The sequence below is a fragment of the Sus scrofa genome, chromosome 1, assembly GCF_000003025.6.
Source record: "Sus scrofa isolate TJ Tabasco breed Duroc chromosome 1, Sscrofa11.1, whole genome shotgun sequence".
In the NCBI taxonomy this organism is placed as follows: domain Eukaryota; kingdom Metazoa; phylum Chordata; class Mammalia; order Artiodactyla; family Suidae; genus Sus; species Sus scrofa.
Window position 1 is genome coordinate 262,828,275 of NC_010443.5, and position 21,927 is coordinate 262,850,201.

Below are 21,927 nucleotides of genomic sequence, written 5' to 3' on the forward strand. Positions count from 1 at the left end.
AATTACTTAGGCTCCTAACACAAAACTGGTATCATTATGCTGAGTAGAAATGGTTTTCATGGATATTAATAATGAAGACTTTGAAAGAGACAGACAGCAAATTCAATAGGGGCAACAGAAGACTCCAGACCACAAGTGCTTTCTTTGTCTTTCTCCTTCCCAGTATGGATGGACCTGGCATTTTCAGCAACTCACACATGATGTCAGAATACTCCACAGACAACTAGCCTGAGAGTTAACTACTAAGTGAAGGCAACAGCAGTGTATTAGAGTGTTCAGTGTTTCTAAAATCCAGAAGAAGTCTTGAGTCCCTAAGTGGAGGAGCTGAACTCATAGCTGTTGATTGTGCCTGAAGCAATATATGCTGCTCTACAGTTTCTACTCCTGACCCACCATCATCACCACCAACAACCAAAATATGAAAAGATCACTGAATGAGAAGCAAGGAAAGGAAAGACAGTTACTTGACCATGTCCCATCTCTGGCACCTTTCCATGCCACAGGAGCCTGCTCAGCCTGGAGCTTCCACCAATTCATCACAACATTCATGTCCTCCTCCCCAGGCCCTAGCAACTGCCATCCTATCCCCTTCTCTATGAATTTAACTATTTCAGGTTCTACATGAAAGTGAGATCACACCGTATTTGTCTTGTTTTGAGTTGGGCTTATTTCACTATCATGATGGACAATGATCCAGTTATATAAAAGGAATAAGTTCTCCTGAGGTCAAATGTACAGCACAATGACTATAGCGGACCAGATTCTATTGTACACTTGATATTTAATACCTTAGTATGGTGGATCATATTTGCCCCTACACACAAATATGTTAAAATGGTAAATAAGTGGAGGTGATGAATATGTTAATTAATCATTGTGGAGGTTATTTCACAAGGTATACTGTTTCAGAATATGAATCATAACATTTTAAGTGTGTGCTGCATTTATAGAACAATTTTACCTCAATAAAGATGTTTTATAAAGAGCTACTAAATTCCCAGGAAATAAAAAGAGAGACATTAAGTAGTACCAGGTATATAATTTCTTAGCGTTGTAGACAAGAACATCAATCAATAATATCAACTCAGAATTCACAATTGATACTAATGAATTGCTAGGAAAAGAAAGAATAACTGTAACAAAATCCAATCCAGTTACCAAATATATACTAAGCTTTTATACAAACTGGGCTCAAGATAAGGGGTGTATGATCTGGAGTTATGTGACCACATGTGTCTGTTATAAAGATGAGTAAATGTCACTAAGACAAGACTGGTGCCTTGTGGAAGAGTTTCTCCAGGGCCCCCTTCATGTCCCTGTTCCTCAGGGTGTAAATGAAGGGGTTCAGTAATGGGGTGACCACTGTGTACATCACAGAGGCAACTATGTCCTTATGGCTGGAGGTGCTGGATGAGGGGACCAAATACAGCCCAATAATAGTTCCATAATAGAGAAAAACCACAGAGAGGTGGGAGCCACAGGTAGACAAGGCTTTGCAGATGCCCTTGGTGGATGGAATCTTGAGGATGGTGGCCCCAATATGGCCATAAGAGACCAAAATGCACAGGAGTGGGAGCATAATGGTAGCCACTCCTGCTATGAAAATTGCTAGATCATTGAAGGACGTGTCTGAGCAGGAGAGCTTTAGAAGGGCACCAAGGTCACAGAAGAAATTGGGGATGGTGTTTTCAGCACAAATTGACAGCTGGGCCAGGAGGAGAGTGTGACAAAGGGCATTGGCACAGGACAGAATCCAAGATACAGTTACTAGTAAGGTACACAGTCCCCCTCTCATAATACTGGTATAGCGGAGAGGGTGACAGATTGCCACGTATCTATCATAGGCCATTGAGGTGAGCAAGAAATTATCCAAACAAGCAAAAAACATGAAAAAATACATTTGTGTTACACACCCTGCATAGGGAATGGATTGATCCTGAGTCTGCATGTTCATCAGCATCTTAGGGACAGTTACAGAGGAAAAGGAGATGTCAGTGAGGGCCAGGTGGCTGAGGAAGAAGTACATGGGGGTGTGGAGGCGAGGGTCCAGCCTGATGAGCAGGATGATGAGCAGGTTTCCCAGCATGGTGGTCAGGTACATGCCTAGGAACAGGGCAAAGAACACACCCTGCTGCTCTGGTGGGATGGGGAGGCCCAGGAGGAGGAACTCGGATATGCTGCTCTGGTTCTCCCTCCTCATGGTTCTCTCCTGTCTGCTGGGGAAGGAGAGGAGTAGGAAACATCAGTGACATTGAAGTTGCAATTGTGGCCACCACACTAGGGGCTCTCACTTTCTTGTGGAGAAAAAGAATAAGTACCTTCATTTCTTTAATCACATAGTGTTGCCAAATAAAGTGACACACCCTCAACACTCAACATGATTCCTTTCTATGGAAACCAGTAAATTCATTCTTCTTTTTTTCATTTTAATTGACCCTGTTTCCAACACTAAGCTACTAACTGGACATGGAATAATATATACGACATAAAGGATCCTTTCCCTCAGGATACTCACTCTCAAGGGAACACCTGACAAAAGACTGACTAAAGGAGCAAACCTAAAACCAGATTCTCTGTGTTATGATTTTAGTCCCACCACTTTCTCACTCTAGGACTTGGGATGCTAAATCTCTTGGTGTCAGGTTGTTCTTCTACAACATGAAGATGACAATATCCCACATTCCTAGAGCTAACAAAAGGATTCCAATTCATTAGGCATTAGCATCTAAGAACACTGTCCTGCATCAAATAAACACCAAAAATTGCATAGAATATTTTTTGATATTATCTGTGTTTTCCCCAAAAAAAACAGCATTAAGTTCAAGAATTTAATAAAAGAATATTATGAAGTAGTCAGAATAAAGGACCAAGCTATCCTAAAATTTATGTTAAACTACCTGAACTCTCACACCCTTAAGGTCAGTTTCTGAGCTAATATCTTACCACTGGGGTAAGTTCCCTGGTGGATTTTTCTTAATGAAAGTTTATCTTCTTGCCAAGAAATAAACCTTACTTCAGATTTATTTCTTATCATTTTTATTATTACTATTTCAGTTCATGTACCTCCAGTTATTTCCATCTACATCTGATCTTCCAAGTTGGGCTCAGATCTGGATATTCATCATTAGGAAGGCACATGAGATCTGAGATGGGGTCTGGGGAGATCCTAAAGGATTGGGGTGTCTCTTAGAAGTCTGTTACCTGATTGACCAGCACTGTTTCCCAACATTGAACTTTGCACTGATAATAACTGACAGTTAATGAACACTAAAGTGGGCAAATACATTTTTGCATTATTGCCTCACTAAATTTTTCAAAAGTCTGAGGAGGGAGGACTTCCTGCTCTAACTCAGTGGGTTAAGGGGCCAATGTTTTCTATGCGAGTATATAGATTCCACCCCAGGCCTCATTCATTGGGTTAAGGATACTGAACTGCTGAAAGCATAGGTTACAGATGTGGCTCATATTCAACCATGAGCCTGGAATTTCAATTTGCCACAGGTGCAGCAGGTAAAAAAAAAAGAAAAAAAAACTTCATTAATAGCATACTCAGAAGAAGTAAAAAACTAGCATGATTATATAATTATTATACAGTTAGTAACTGCTGTAGTCACAATTCTTTCCCATGTTATTAAAAATACACTGAAATCTCTGATCCTATGACCCTACAGTTTCTCCCTCTATTTAGATAGACAAAAGGTAGGACCTGAAGAACTGTTTGAGAATTTGAAAGAGTGCTCCTGCTCAGATGACTATCCACACTAATATTCCTGAATCCCTTTAGTTTGCCAATGGCTTTAATATACCTTCAATTTCATTCAATGTATCAATATTCATTTGTGTCTGGGAAGCAGAGAAAGTGTTTTTTTTTTCCTTCATTTTACTAACAGTAGTAGTGAAACAGCCTGAACAATCTCACATAGATAATGCATAGTAGAACCTGGTCTCAAAGGTTGATTTTCTCTCTCTCTCTCTCTCTCTTTCTCTCTCTCTCTCTCTTTCTTTCTTTCTCTCTTTCTTCCTTCCTTCCTTCCTTTCTTTCTTTCTTTCTTTCGCTTGCTATTTAGGGCTGCAAGTGTGGCATATGGATGTTACCAGGCTAGGGGTGTAATTGGAGCTGTAGTGGTTAGACTACACCACAGACACAGCAATGTGGAATTGAAGCCAACTCAGTAACCTATACCACAGCTCATGGCAACACTGGATCCTTAATACACTGAGCAATGTCAGGCATTGAACCGGCATCCTCACATATTCTATTCAGGTTTGTAACCCACTGAGCCACAACAGGAACTCCCTCAAAGGTGGATTTCTGATCATCTTTCACTAGAGAGGGAATCCACCCATTTCCTTCTATGGGGGGTAGAGAGGCTAAGGTGAAAAGTTAAAGTTAAATGTTAAAATATGCTTGGGAGGGGAACTTGACATTGTGTAAGAATCTGTCAGTAGATGCTTACTCCAAACCATGGACATGCTCGAGTTTATTAACTGACTCAGTTCATGGGGCAAAGGGAGAGAACAGCCACTTGACCCTCCTGCCAAGCACAGGGTTATCACTGAAAGCTTCTAGGTCAGACTTAGCCCAGGATCTCACAGATCTCCTACAGGAGAACCAGAGCTCCTAATGACACCCAGGAGCTGCAATGTGATGAGAAGTGGAAAATGTAGATGAGGTACTTTGACTCCATCTCACTGTGTGCAAAAAGTGGCTGGGAAATTGCTCAGTAGTGAAGAGGAAAAGGACTATGTGACCTAGGACAGGGGCATTGAGAGAGAGACAATATGTATGAGCTTGATTTTCTTGTCTTCATACCAATACTCTCCCTTGCACAGTAAGACATGGAGAGGCAAGTTTTTGGGTCTCCATGACCAATTTGATACAATTTTCTAAGTGCTTACAATGCACCTAGCTTCTGAAGCAACTTACAGACAAGATCAGTCAGCAATTAGCATGATCCCATGGAACAGCAATGGATGCTGAGAATCACCAGGGCCAAACCCAAGGCAACTAAGATATTAAGTGGAGAAAAAACAAAAATGTGATTGTTGACATACATGATCCCAGAAATGAGCATTTTGTTTCTGAACTATTTTTCCCAAAATTGAAGCAGGGTGTCAAAACCACTGAGGATGCAGGGGCCCTGCTGGAGTAGTCAATTCACAGAAAAATGGATGCCAATAGGTCTCCATAGTAGGTTTACTGTGGAGTTGCCTGTGTGGATTTTGGTCTAAGGCAAGGGGAGAGTAAAAAATGTGAGATTGTCTCTCTCTCTCTCACACACACACACAAATATTTATATCTTCTTTATGAAGAAAGTCAAGGTGTTACAGAAAAGTACTCTCACAGTATCACAGATGCACCCTTGCCAAATGGATATTTATAGATTTCTCTGGCTTATACTCTCACCAGATAAATACAGTCAGGGTGTGAGTCAGCTTCACACAAATCTATGCAAAACTCATAAAAAATACACACATAAAACAAAGCTACACATACACAACTGTCAATCATCATAGACAAGAGGTATTGTTTACACAAAAAGTCATACTTATTCAAATCACAAGCAGCACACAAGGTCTTATACATGGCACACAAGCAGCAGATGCATGTAGAATAAGCACACACTGAGGAAATGTCCAGGCTTCTCTGACCTCTATATATACTAGTATGTGGCATTTAGTGTGTTTGTCAGTTAGACATACACACATAAACTCATGCAACACAACAGACACATACAAATACACATAACTTCTCTGATGGTCATATGCACACTTACACACAGAAACACATACATGACTAGGGAATTTTCTGGGCTCCTTCTGAGCTCTACCTGTACTCTGACTTCAAATAACTTCTGCTTCATTCTGTTACCTGAATCCTCACTTTGTCTAGAAGACCCAGGCTCAAAAGAAAAAGAGAAAACCTCAGTGGCCTCAGAACCTGTATAGACTCTCATGTCAGATCTCCAGCTTCAAAATGATGCACAAGGAGATCTCCTTTTCTCCACCCTAAAGAGACCCCAGGGGGAATCCCCCCAAGGCCCTGAATAGAGAAGCTTTCCATTTGGGAAACTGCCCAACTCCCTCCTGGCACATCAGGAAGGAGGATTATTAGGGTCCATAGGGGCTGAGCTGCACCTGGTTTCATAGGATAAAATGTCCCTATGAGTGGTACCTTGGCTTCTGGTCAAGCTTCTGATGATAAGCAGGAGTTCCCCCATTTCCCCGGCCTCTGTGTCAAGAGCACAGATTCTTCCAACAGCAGTGTGTGGTGCAGGCAGTGGAAGGGCTTGTGCAGGTTCCCCAACACCAACACAAGCTTTCATTAGAACACAAAGCCCCTTAAAATGTGCATGTCTCAGTGTTCCCATTGTGATTCAGTGGTTCAAGGACATGACATATTCTCTGTGACAATGCAGGTTTGATCCCTGGCCTCTCTCAGTGGGTTAAAGATCCCAAGTTGCTGCAAGCTGCAGGGTAGTTTGTAGATGTGGCCCACATCTAGTGTTGCTGTAGCTGTGGCATATGCCTGCCACTGCAACTCCAATTTGACCCCTAGCCCAGAAGCCTACATATGCTACCAGTGTGACCATAAAAAGAAAAAGAAATGTTCAGGTCTCACCATTCTCCTAGAAGGCTTTTGTATATATTCTATGCCTTTTTCAGGAGAAGGGGTTTGAATATAAAACTCTGGAACAAAACCCTGGGTTCTTCCCCTACTGTGAGAGCATAGCTGAGCAATTTATCTAAGACCATGAACCTCAGTTTTTCCAAAGTGGAATTAATAATTGCTCTCTTCAAATTAATTTTAAGAACGGGTCAATGAGCACCTAATGAAAGCTTACTAAATGTTAAGGTTTATTGTCAGTGTCTTTGTATCACTAGAGTTGAGCTATGACTCACAACAGGCAATTGTGACTGGTAACTGTTGAATGAATTTATCTGTTCATTTATTCACCCATTCCCTTAAATAATCATTGAGGCTCACAGTAAAGTGATGCTGACATATTCTCTAGAGACATAATAGAGAATAATATAAATAGAAATCCCTCTCTTAGAACACACATTGAAGTGGGGCAAGGGGGTTGTGTGGAGAAAAATGTTATGAAGGCAAAATGGCAGATAAATGGTGAAAAGTGCTGGGCTATGATAAAATTTCAGGTATGGAGATAGGGAGACTCAAGAATTTCAGGGAGTCCTCTGTTGACCTAGTGGTTAAGAATTTGCATTTTCACTGCTGTGGTGCAGGTTGGATCCCTGGCCTGGTTATTTCTGCTTCCTGCATGTGTACCTCTCCAAAAAAGTTTTAAAAGTACCAATGTTACTGTATTCTTTTTCAAGAAACCCAGATACCCCTCCAATCAAGTGGCTCCAGTTCTGCAAACTGGTTTACACGACTATACACCTATTAGACTGGAAAAATTGAAAGGACTGCTGCTCTCAAGTATCACTGAAGATATGGTAGAACTGGAACTCTCATACAATATACCTAGCACATGACTAGATATTTGTCCAAAGGAAAAGAAAGTATATAGTTATACATAGACTTAAACAACGATGATCACAAGAGCTCTAATTTATATCTGGAAACAAGGAATATCCCAGAAGTTCATCAATGGGCTCACTGTGTAGCACAGGGAAATACACTCAATATTTTGTAAAAAACCAATCAGGGAAAAGAATCAGAAAAGGATATATATGTGTGTTTTTGTGTGTGTGTTTCTGTGTATAACTGAATCACTTTACTGTATACTTGAAACTAAAACAAATTTGTAAATGAACTATAGATCAATAAAAAAATCAAATGAAAGTATGTAACTGGGTCACCATGCTATAGAGTAGAAAAAAATTGTATTGGGGAAATGATTAAAAAGATAAAAGCAAAAATAAAACCAATGAGACCTAATCAAACTGACAAGCTTTTGCACAGCAAAAGAAACAACAAAAGTAAACAAAAAGACAGCTTAGTGAATGGGAGAAAATAGTTTCAAATGATGCAACTGACAAGGGCTTCATCTCTAGATTATACAAGCAACCTATACAACTCAACAGCAAAATGGCAGACAAACCAATGGAAAAATGGGCAAAAGACATGAATAGACATTTCTCCAAGGAAGATATATAGGTGGCCAACAAACACATAAAAAAATGTTCAACATCCCTGATTATTAGAGAAATGCAAATCAAAACTACTGTGAGATACCACCTCACACCAGTCAGAATGGCCATCATTAATAAGTCCACAAATAACAAGTGCTGGAGGGGCTGTGGAGAAAAGGGAACCCTCCTGCACTGCAGGTGGGAATGGAAGCTGGTAAAACCACTCTGGAGATCAGTATGGAGGTATCTTAGAAAACTATACATAGTACTACGATATGACCCAGCAACCCCACTCTTGGGCATACATCCAGACAAAACTTTCCTTAAAAAACACACATACACCCTTATGTTCATTGCACCATTATTCACAAAAGCCAAGACATGGAAACAATCCAAATGTCCCTTGTTAGATGATTGGATTAGGAAGAAGTGATATATATACACAATGGAATACTACTCGGCCATACAAAAGAACAAAATACTGCCATTTACAGCAACATGGATGGAACTAGAGACTCTCATACTGAGTGAAGTAAGCCTGAAAGAGAAAGGCAAATACCACGTGATATCACTTATATATGGATCTAATATAAGGCACAAATGAACTTTTACACAGAAACGAAAATGATGGACTTGGAGAACAGACTTTTGGTTGCCAAGGGAGAGGGGGAGAGAGTGGGGTGGTTGGGGATCTTGGGGTTAATAGATACAAAATATTGCCTTTGGAATGGATTAGCAATGAGATCCTGCTGTGTAGCACTGGGAACTATGTCTATTCACTTATGAGGACCACAATAATGTGTGAAAATAGAATATGTACATGTTTGTGTAGCTGGGTCACCTTTCTGTACAGTAGAAAAAAATTGGGGGGCAATAAGTATTAAAATAATAATAAATAAAAAATAATAACAGCAACAAAAAATTGTTGAGTAAAAAATAAGTATAATTTTTAAAAAGAAATAATTTTACAATTAAAATGAATAATTCAAAATTTAAAAATAATTTATAATATTTTTAAAATTATAAAAAGATGAATATGCAATTGCTGTTGTATAGCCACACAATGGAATACTTCTCAGGGATAAAAGAAATGAACTATTGATAGACAGTGCAATATGAATGAATCTCAAAATGCTCATGCAGAGTAAAAGAAAGAAGCAAGAAAAGAATAGACACTGTAAGGGGCAACCAAAGTAATCTTCTAGGAGATGCAAATGAATCCATGAGATGGAAACAGATTATTGTTTCCTTGGAGGAACAAAAAGAGGATAGGAGGGTAGACATCACAGGAATTCACAATCTGGATAGGTGTGGTGATAGATTAATGGGTCTATATATTACAAAACTAGTCAAATGGTATATTTTAGTTATATGACATTGATTGTATGACACTTACACCTCAAAAAAATTTGTGTGCTTTTAGAGAAACAATAACAAAATCATGTATGGCCATGTTATTCCTCTATTGAATCCCTTCCAGTAGGTTCCCAAATCACACAGAAAATCAAAAATTTGATTATAATGATTAATTTTATGTGTCAACTTGGCTAAGCTACAGTCCCTTGTTATTTGCTCAAACACAATTCTAGATGATTCCATGAAGGTATTTGTGTGGATGAGATTAACATTGCAATCAGGACAAGATGGCAGAATAGTAGGGGGACATGATCACACTCTCCCACAAACACAACAAAAAAAGCACACCTACAGAATAAATGACTTGCACAGAACAGCAACTAATCACTGGCAGAAGAACCTAAACTCCAATAACGGCAAGAAGTTCGTGACATTACTAGGTAAAACAAGAGAAAAGAGGTGAGTGAGAGAAGAGGAATCTGAGCTGGATGGGAGCTCCCAAAAGGGAACTGCGGAGGAGAAAGGGATCCCACACCCTGGAAAGTCACCTATCTAGGGAAAGATCAAACAAACCAGAGAAATCTCCAGATGCAGAGAAGAGTATAGCAGTAAGTCGGAGTTCTGAAAAGCACATTGAGAACCAAACGGATCATCTGAACTGTTGACACAGTCACCAAAAATTGAGATGCCTGGGTGGGGGCTGGGCACCAAGACCTTGGCTCCAGAGGATAGTCCCTGGGAAAGGGCTGGGGAGGCAGGGTGGAGCAGAGACTGCTTGGGAGGTCTAGAAACCAGTCTGTAAAGTTTGATGGGGAAGAGAAAGCCTGGGATACTAGAAAGCAAAGCTGTCACAGAGGGAAGGAGCAATACTCTAAGGGTGGGGAAGTGGAAAGCCACATCAAAGGGAACCTGGGAGAAGAGCCTGGTCTGTGCCCATGTTGGGGAGGGGAGAGAAGGGGTGGGTCCCCATAGAATATTCCCCACACCACAGCAAGCTTACCGGCCCACTAGCTATCAGAAAGCTGTGCTACCCAGTGCATCACCTCCCCCCACCCCCACCACCCCCTACGCACTTGCCGGACCTGGGGCTACCTGCCATCTGGGAGGGCTGGCCTCAACAATTGCCTGAAGCCTACCACTGCAGGGGCTGTCCCTACACTGGCCTGCTTGCCCTTTGGAGGGGCTACACCCTAGCGGAGCAGCACCAAACACCACTGGCCCCCGAGAAAAGGCCTGCAGCCCAGAAAAGCTAGAACACGTGTGGGAAGGCTGTGAAAAGATCTGCCTAATTCTCAGACAGTCCTTCCAAGTCTGCCTGCCCTGGGGAAGAGCCTCTTGGGTTCACAGTGGCCCAGCTAGCTGCCCCAGATATCAGGGGTGCCACACTCTCACAGAACAGCTGCACAGGACTACTTGCTCCCTGCAGGACTTCCTGCAGCCCAGAAAAGTTACAACAAACATGGCCAGGCCATGAAAAGATCTGCCTAATTCTTGGACAGTCTTTCCAAGTCAGGTTGCCTTGGGGAAGTGCCTCTTGGGTTTGCAGCAGCCTGGGTAGCCACTCCAGCTCTCAGGAGGAGCTGCACTCCTGCCGAAAAATAGCACAGGACTTCCAGCTCCAGGCAGGACCCCCACACCCCATAAAAGCTACAAAAAGCCTAGCCAGGCCATGAAAATATCTGCCTAATTCTCAGACAGTCCTTCTGAATCGGGCTGCCTTGGGGATGAGCCTCTTGGGTTCACAGCAGCCCAGCTATCTGCTCCAGCCCTCAGGGGGTGTTTCACTCTTGCAGAGCAGCTGCACAGGACTGCCAGTTCCAGGCAGGATCCCCTGCAGCCCAGAAAAGCTACAGCAAGCCTGGCCGGGCAGTGAAAAGGTCTGCCTAATTCTCGGATAGTCCTTCCAAGTTGGGGAAGAGCCTCTTGGGTTTGCAGCAGCCCAGCTAGATACCCTAGCCCTTGGGGAGTGGAGAACTCTCACGGAACAGCTGCACAGGAGTGCCAGATTTCTGCAGGACCCCCTGAAGCCCAGAAAAGCTACAACAAGCTTGGCCAAACTGGGAAAATATCTGCCTAGATTCTCAGACCGTCCTTCTAAGTTGGGCTGCCCTGGGGAAGAGCCTCTTGGGTTCTCAGTGACCCAGATAGCGGCTCCAGCCCATAGGGTTGCAGTACTCCTGAGGAACAGCTGCCCAACACTGCCAACCCCTGCAAGAACCCCACAGCCTAAAAATACCAGAAAAAGCTCTGCATGACCAAGTGAAATCTGCTACCATCGTGGTGTGGACCTCCCAGTCCTGTCTGCACTCAGGAAGCCCTCCTTTGCTTCAAAGAAACACTGTTAGCCCCATCAACACTCCAGAAAAGCCACATTGCCTCAAAAAAGACTGAGCAACACCACCAGCCCTCAGGAAACATTCCATGGCAGTGACAGGGCAAACACTGCCCGGTCACGGAGAGTACAACTCCCTCAGGAGAAAGAAAACAACAAGAAAGATGAAGAAGCTCAGAAACCACCCCCAGTCAGACCAACAGGCGAATTCACCTAAAGCAGTCAACAATGAAACAGATCTCTGCAGTCTGACAGACCTGGAGTTCAAAAGAGAAATAGTGAAAATACTGAAGGAATTAAGAGAAGATATGAACACTAATGCAGACACCCTCAGAAAGGAACTAGAAAATATAAGGAGGAGCCAAGAAAAACTAGAGCATTCATTTGCAGAGATATAAACAGGACTAAGAGCAGTAAAAAACAGAATGAATAATGCAGAAGAACGAATCAGTGATATGGAAGATAGAATAATGGAAATCACCCAATTAGGTCAGCAGACAAAAAACCAAATCAAAAACAGGAAAGCAATATAAGAGACATATGGGATAATATAAAGCGGGCCAATCTACACATAATAGGAATTCCAGAAGGAGTAGAAAAAGATAAGGGAATGGAAAATATATTTGAAGAAATTATCACTGGAATCTTCGAAAATCTAAAGGATATTGAGTTCAAGATACAGGAACCACAGAGGGCCCCAAACAAATTGAACTCAAATAGACCCACACCAAGACACATTGTAATAAAAATGGCAAAAGTTAGTGATAAAGAGAGGATCCTCAGGGCAGCAAGAGAAAAACAGAATGTTACCTACAAGGGAACCCCCATAAGATTATCAGCTGATTTCTCTACAGAAACACTACAGGCCAGGAGGGAATGGCAAGAGATATTTAAAGTGCTGAAAGGAGAAAATATGCAACCTAGAATACTCTATCCAGCAAGAATATCATTTAAAATAGAAGGAGGAATAAAATATTTTCCAACAAACAAAAACTAAAAGAATAGAGCAATACAAAACCCAGGCTAAAAGAAATACTGAAAGGGATTCTCTAATCCAAAAAGAAAAGAAGGAAAGAAAGGGAAGAAAAAAGTAAAAGAAGAAAAGAAGAAGAGGAAGAACTAGGACTGAGGAAAATACTATCAGAGAGCAGTCACTCAAATAAGACAACATACAGATTTAATCATGAACATGTTTCGAACAAAATAAAATGAAAATGAAAAAAAAGAGTCATCAATATCATAACGTGTGGGCAAGGAATATTAGGAAACAAATAGACCATTTTTTTGTTTGTTTTATGTTTCTCTTCTTACATGTAATATAGTAATGAAGTGATTGAATCTAGAGAACCATCAGGCTAAAATACACAATTATAGGAAGGGCTTAGCATACTTAAAAAACAGGGCAACCACAAGCCAAAACCAAATATTGCATTTGCAAAAAATGAAAAAAAAAAAAAAAAAAAAACTCAAGCAGGTAATAACCGGAGACTATTCCAACAAAAAAAAAAAAAAAAAAAAAAAAAAAAAAATGAAGGGAAGACCGGCGAACCATACAATCAACTGGAACACGCGGTTCAAATGGCAATAAATAATCATCTATCAATTATGACCTTAAATGCTAATGGACTGAATGCTCCAATCAAAAGACACAGAGTGGCTGAGTGGATAAAAAGGCAAAAGCCTTCAATATGCTGCCTACGAGAAACTCACCTTAGGACAAAGCATGCATATAGACTGAAAGTGAAAGGGTGGGGAAAAATATTCCACGCCAATAGACATGACTGAAAAGCAGGAGTTGCAATACTCATATCAGACAAAATATACTTTAAAACAACAGACATTAAGAAAGACAAAGAAGGACACTATTTATTGATTAAGGGATCCATCCAAGGAGAGGATGTTACTATCGTCAACATATATGCCCCAGATACAGGAGCACCCAGATACATACAACAAATATTAACAGACATAAAGGGAGAAATTGATGGGAATACAATCATAGTAGGAGACCTTAATACCCCCCTCACATCAATGGACAAATCCTCTAGACAGAAAACCAATAAAGCGACAGAGATTCTAAAGGAAACAACAGAAAAGGTAGACTTAATTAATATCTTTAGGACACTACATCCAAAAAAATCAGAATACACCTTCTTCTCAAGTGCACATGGAACATTCTCAAGAATCGACCACATATGGGGACACAAAGCTAACCTCAATAAATTTAGGAGCATAGAAATTATCTCAAGTAGCTTCTCTGACCACAATGCCATGAAACGAGAAATCAACCATGGGAAATGGAAAGAGAAAAAACCTACTACATGGAGACTAAACAACATGCTACTAAAAACCAATGGGTCAATGAGGAAATCAAGAAGGAACTTAAAAAATACCTTGAGACAAACGATAATGAAGACACAACCTATCAAAATCTATGGGATGGTGCAAAAGCAGTGCTCAGAGGGAAATGTATAGCAATACAGGCCTTTCTCCAAAAAGAAGAAAGATCCCAAATGGACAACTTAACCCTCCACCAAAAGGAATTAGAAAAAGAAGAACAAAAATGGCCTAATGTCAGCAGAAGGAAGGAAATGATAAAGATCAAAGAAGAAATCAATAAAATAGAGACTCAAAAAACAACAGAGAAAATTAATAAAACCAAGAGCTGGTTCTTTGTAAAGGTAAACAAAATGGACAAACCCCTGGCCAGACTCACTAAAAAGAGGAGAGAAAGAACCCAAATAACCAAAATTATAAATGAAAAAGGAGAAATCACAACGGATACGGCAGAAATACCAAAAACCATAAGAGAATACTATGAACAACTAACGGCAACAAGTTTGACAATCTGGAAGAAATGGACACTTTTCTAGAATCTTGCAGCCTGCCAAATCTGAATCAAGAAGAAACAGACCAACTGAACAGACCTATCACTAGAAATGAAATTGAAGGGTCATAAAAACACTCCCTACATATAAAAGTCCAGGACCAGATGGCTTCACAGGCGAATTCTATCAAACATATAAAGAGGAACTGGTGCCCAACCTCCTTAAACTCTTTCAAAAGGTGGAAGAAGAAGGAATACTCCCAAAGACATTCTATGAGGCCACCATCACCCTCATTCCAAAACCAGACAAATATACCACAAATATAAAACTATCAGCCAATATCTGTGATGCATTCACATGCAAAAATTCTCAACAAAATCTTAGCCGACCGAATCCAACAACATATCAAAAAGATCATTCACCATGACCAGGTTGGGTTCATCCCAGGTTCACAAGGATGGGTCAACATATGCAAATCAATCAGCATCATACACCACATTAACAAAAAAAAAAGTCAAAAATCATATGATCATCTCAATAGATGCAGAAAAAACAGGTGACAAAGTCCAACATCCATTCATGATCAAGACCCTCGCCAAAGTGGGTATAGAGGGAACATTCCTGAACATAATCAAAGCCATTTATGATAAACCCACACCAAATATAATACTCAATGGGGAAAAACTGAAAGCCTTCTCACTCAAATCTGGAACAAGATAGGGATGCCCACTCTCACCACTGCTCTTCAACATAGTTTTGGAAGTCCTAGCCACAGCAATTAGACAAACAAAAAAATAAAAGGCATCCATATAGGAAGAGAAGAGATAAAACTGTCACTGTATGCAGATGACATAATACTATATATTGAAAACCCAAAGGACTCAACCCAAAAACTACTTGAACTGATTAATCAATTCAGCAAAGTAGCAGGCTATAACATTAACATTCAGAAGTCAGTCGCATTTCTGTATACCCTCAATGAAAGATTAGAAAAGGAATACAAAAATACAATACCTTTTAAAATTGCACCTCAAAAAATCAAATACCTCGGAATACACCTGACCAAAGAGGTAAGGGACCTATATGCTGAGAACGATAAAAATTTAATCAAAGAAATCAAAGAAGTTGTGAAGAAATTTAAAAATATTCCATATTCCTTGATTGGAAAAATCAATATTGTAAAAATGGCCATATTACCCAAAGCAACCTACAAATTCAATGCAATCCCTACCAAATGACCCTGGATATTTTTCACAGAACTAGAACAAACAATCCAAAAATTTATATGGAACAACAAAAGACCCAGAATCGCCACAGCAATCCTGAGAAACAAAACTAAGCAGGATGCATGACTCTCCCAGACTTGAAGAAATACTACAAAGCCACAGTCATCAAAACACTGTGGTTCGGGGATCAAAACAGACAGACAGAACAATGGAACAGAAGAGAGAATCCAGAAATAAACCCTGACACCTATGGTCAATTATTCTTTGACAAGGGAGGCAAGAACATAAAATGGGAAAAAGAAAGTCTATTCAGCAAGCATTGCTGGGAAACCTGGACAGCAGCATGCAAAGCAATGAAACTAGAACACACCCTCACACCATGCACAAAAATAAACTCAAAATGGCTGAAAGACTTAAATATACGACAGGACACCATCAAACTCCTAGAAGAGAACATAGGCAAAACACTCTCTGACATCAACCTCATGAATATTTTCTCAGGTCAGTCTCCCAAAGCAATAGAAATAAGAGCAGAAATAAACCCATGGGACCTCATCAAACTGAAAAGCTTTGCACAGCAAGGGAAACCCAAAAGAAAACAAAAAGACAACTTTCAGAATGGGAGAAAATAGTTTCAAATGATGCAACTGACAAGGGCTTAATCTCTAGAATATATAAGCAACTTATACAACTCAACAGCAAAAAAGCCAATCAACCAATGGAGAAATGGGCAAAAGACCTGAATAGACTGTTCTCCAAGGAAGATATACAGATGGCCAGCAAACACATGAAAACATGCTCAACATCACTGATTATAAGAGAAATGCAAATCAAAACTACCATGAGATACCACCTCACACCAGTCAGAATGGCCATCATTCATAAGTCCACAAATAACAAGTGTTGGAGGGGTGTGGAGAAAAGGGAACCATCCTGCACTGCTAGTGGAATGTAAACTGGTATAGCCACTATGGAGAACAGTTTGGAGATACCTTAGATATCTATACATAGAACTTACATATGACCCCACAATCCCACTCTTGGGCATATATCTGGACAAAACTCTACTTAAAAGAGACACATGCACCCGCATGTTCATTGCAGCACTATTCACAATAGCCAGGACATGGAAACAACCTAAATGCCCATCCACAGAGGATTGGATTAGGAAGAGGTGGTATATATACACAATGGAATACTACTCAGCCATAAAAAAGAATGACATAATGCCATTTGCAGCAACATGGATGGAACTAGAGACTCTCATCCTGAGTGAAATGAATCAGAAAGACAAAGACAAATACCATACGCTATCACTTTCAACTGGAATCTAATATCCAGACAAATGAACAACTCCACAGAAAAGAAAATCATGGACTTGGAGAAACGTCTTGTGGCTGCTTGATGGGAGAGGGAGTGGGCGGATCAGGAGCTTGGGCTTATCAGATGCAACTTAGAATAGATTTACAAGAGATCCTGCTGAGTAGCATTGAGAACTATGTCTAGATACTCATATTGCAACACAACAAAGGGTGGGGGAAAAATGTAAATGTAATGTGTACATGTAAGGATAACTTGATTCCCTTGCTGTACAGTGGGAAAATTTAAAAAAATAAAAATAAATAAATAGATAAATAAATAAACCCCAAATGTGGAAAAAAAATTGCTATTAGTACAGTGTGAATTAAGCAGATTGTTCTCCGTAAAGTTGGTGGGCCTCATCTAATTATTTGTAGGCCTTAAGAAAATGAATGATCTCCCACAACGAAGAACCATTTCTGTAACCAGCCTGCCTTCAGACTCAAACTATACCTTTCCCCTGGTTTTCCAAGCTTCCCACCTCCTCCACAGACTGCACTTGCTAGTCTCCATAATCACATAAACAAATTCTTTGCAATAAATCATTGTCTCTCTCTTTCTTTCTCTCTCTCTCTCTTGATCTCTCTTTCCCTTCTTTTTGGCCACCTTCTGGCGTATGGAAGTTTCCAGGTCAGGGGTCATATCTGAGCCACAACTTCAACCTATGCCACAGCTGAATCAATGCTGGATCCTTTAAACCACTGCATAGATGCCACCAAACATTTTGCATCACAATAGGAATTCCATAAATCCCTCTGTCTTATACCCCTTCCCATAAACACATCTTATTTGTTGTTTTTCTCTGGAGAACATTGACTAATACAGTCTGTGACCTTAAGTGCCCTAGAGAACTTATTACCTACCATCCCTCTCCTACTCTGTCCTGCTACAGAGGCCCCCTTAATGTCCCTGGAATAACAAGGAACCATCTCACCTCAGAGTATTTCTAGGTGCCAATCTCCATGCTTTTGCCAAGGTACCACCAAGACTCACTTACCAGTCCTCATTAACATCTTTGTTTGGATGTTACCTTCCAAATGAGCTCTTCCTGTATCACATGATGTTAAATTATGAACCCCACCCCCAGTATTCTTGTTTCCCCCTTTTTATGCCTCCTTTATTCATAACAGTTTTTATGTATAAAAATCTTAGGATTCATTTATTTCAGACGTATAAACCATGTTCTATAGAACTTTCATCCCAGCAAAGAAATAATGAAATTTTAAACATAAGTAAAGCTTATGGTGTGTTAGAAGGTTAAAACATACTATAAAAAAGAGGATGAGGATGAGCTGGATCAGGAATGCTGGAATGTAAACTCACAGGGGATACATTTTTTAACTTGTATTACCAGAATGTAGAAAATTGCCTGGCACGTAATAGATCATGTGGTAAATATTTTTGTGTGCTTAAATTATAAATTCACATATTTAGACTTTTCTTATTAGAAATGACCTCTCTGGCAGAGACAACACTCATTTTCCAAGGTTAAAATTAATCTGATAGCTATAGACTCTTCTCAACATGAAAATCCAATTTAGAGGGGAAAAAAATCAGTCTTCCTAGAACAGGGACATTTAGTAATTGGATTGACTGCTTTGTGCTCACCTACTGTTTTGGGCACAATCTAATTAAAGTTTATTTAGGTTTCAGCAAACCATCCAAAGTACTTTATTAACTAGATACTGCATTGAGAAGATAAGCATTCTGGACTTTACTAAAACTAAACACTAGAAATTAATGTTTGTTGCTGGAAGGCAAGAAGCCAGGACAAGGAAGCAACATAAATGTCCATCAATAGAGGATTGAATAAAGAAGATGTGGTACAATCTTGCAATGGACTATTACTCAGAGATAAAAAATAATAAAATAATGCCATCTGCAGCAACATGGGTGTAATTTAAAGTAAGCCAGACAAAGACAAATATCATATGATATCACTCATGTGTGTCATCAAAAAAATAATGCAGACGAAATTAGGTACAAATCAGAAATAAACCTACAGATATAGAAAACAACTTATGGCTACTAAAGGGGAAATGGGAAGGGATAAATTAGGAGTTTGCAAGTAACACTACATACTGCTATATTTAAAATAGGTTACTAACAAGGACTAGTCATATAGCACAGGGAACTATAGTCAATATTTTGTAATAACATATAAGGTAAAAGATTCTGAGAAAACAATGCATATAATTGAATCACTTTGCTATAATTAAATCACTTAAAATTAACACAGCATTGTAAGTCAACTATATTTTGAATAAATAAAATTGTACAAAATCAGAAAACTAATGCCCAAGATAGATGACCAAAATAAAATGTAATATATATATATATACACTTCAAAAAAGCTGTAAAAATCCAAAGATAATAATAATACAACACATTGAAAAAAAATCTAAATACAAACACACACAAAGGATTTTGATGTTTTGAAGACAGCAAGTTGAAATTGTATTGTGAATAATGTCATATTTGGGGTTATGGAAGAATAAATGGATGAGATATGAATAAAGTGAAATATATTGATCTAATAACAATGACCATTTGAAGGACAGTTGGAAAAGTGCTAGAGACATGGGTATCTACACACAACATTTTTAGGCATTTGTAACAAAGTCAGTGAGTAAATAAGAACATGGTTAAATTATCCTCACTTGTCTAAAATGTTACTGTTTCTGAAGAGAAGCCCCAAAGCCAATGTCATGTCTCTGTTTCTGAGGCTGTAGATGAAAGGGTTCAGCATGGGGGTGACCACTGTGTACATCACGGAAGCAATGATGTCCTTATCATGGGACTGGTCTGATGAGGAGGAAAAGTACACTGCCATAACTGTCCCATAGAAGAGAGACACCACAGAGAGGTGGGAGCCACAGGTGGACAAGGCTTTGCAGATCCCTTTAGTAGAGGGGACCCTCAGGATGGAGACCCCAATGCGGCCATAAGATATCAGGATGCCACTCAGTGGGAAAATGACAACTGCAGCCCCTACAGTGTATATGACCAGCTCATTGAGAGAGGTGTCTGAGCAGGACAGCTTGAGTAGGTTGGGGAGGCTACAGAAAAAATGGGGAATGATGTTGTCAGCACAGAAGGACCTCTGGGCCAGCAGGAGTGTGTGAAGAAGGCCACTGGAACAGGAGATAATCCAGCAGCCAGTCACCAGCAGGGCACAGAGTCCTTCTCTCATTATGCTGGTGTAGTGAAGAGGGTGGCAGATGGCAACATACCTGTCATAGGCCATCACTGCAAGGAGGAGATTATCAACACAACCAAAAAGTATATAAAAATACACCTGTGAGATGCACCCTGGATAAGAGATGGACAGTTTTTTGTCTGCATGTTCTTCAGCATCTTAGGGATGGTGACCGATGAAAAGGACACATCTGTGAGGGCCAAGTGGCTCAGGAAGAAGTACATGGGGGTGTGGAGGCGAGGATCCAGCCTGATGAGCAGGATGATGAGCAGGTTCCCCAGCACTGTGGTCAGGTACATGCCTAGGAACAGGGCAAAGAACACACCCTGCTGCTCTGGCTGTATGGGAAGCCCCAGGAGGAGTAACTCAGACACATGGCTCTGGTTCTCCCTCCTCATGCTGCTTTTCTCACTGCTGGGAATTAATAATGCATGAAAATATTAATGTCTCTGAATTAATTGATTTTAGTAGTTAGATAAAAAATATGTATGTTTTACTTTGGAAAGTGGGAAACTTAACCTATTTCTCATATATTACCTTTACAGTGACACATAAGGGAATTAGAATAATTATCAAGGAGGGAAGTTTAAAGAGAGCATCCTTTTCTTGGTTCAATGACAAAATTGAATTTGTGCATCTGTGTTACTCTGCACTAGTGCATGGAAATGATATCTCAGCCTGGTTATTGCCCCAAGAATGTTTGGTGGTTTGCAGTCCAAATCATCAACCACTGCACAGAAACCTGTAGAAGATGTGACCTCACTGTTAAATTTCAAATGGTTTTCTTTTCTGTGGAAACGTTCATTTGTGCCTTATATTACAGCCAGATATAAGTGATATCATATGGTTATTTTCTTTCTCTTTCTGGCTTACTTCACTCAGTATGAGAGTCTCCATTTCCATCCATGTTGCTGCAAATGGCATTATTTTGCACTTTTTATGACTAACATCCCATTGTGTATATATACCACTTCTTCCTAATTCAATCATTTGTCAATGTGTAACAAGGCACCATTCTGTACAGTAGAAAAAAAGTAATGTATTGGGACAATTAAAAAATAAAAAATAAAAATATGAAAAAAAAGTTAAAAAATAAATTTCAGATGGGAGGCAGACTTTTCAAAGAACATAAAGTAGTTATTGTAATTGTTAAAGGACACTAATTGATATACATCCATTTTGTTGTTTCCACTTCAGAGAGGGTCCTTAAGAAACTCTGAATTGTGTTAACCCTTTCTCTCTACTGCAATGAAAGAGTGATTTAAAAAAAAATATTCCTCTTTGAAAGGCCTAAACAATTTCCCCAGTTTAAAAACTCTCAAAGTATTCCGACTGATTTTAAGATGAAGTGTAACAGTGTTAACATGGCTTAAAGAAACTGAGCAATTTTTGTCTCTGCTGCATTTCCAATCTTTTCCTCCTCACTCCAACACACTGACTCTTGCTGATGTCTCCATTCCAACTTCCCTCAAAGAGTACATTCCACTTGATGCCATTTAAACTCCTTCTGCTTTGGTGGCTGTGGGT

The 21,927-nt window shown here is 39.9% G+C and overlaps 1 pseudogene; it reads right to left on the reverse strand.

Moving 5' to 3' along the window:
- On the reverse strand, positions 1,018–20,798 carry LOC100158065 (annotated as a pseudogene).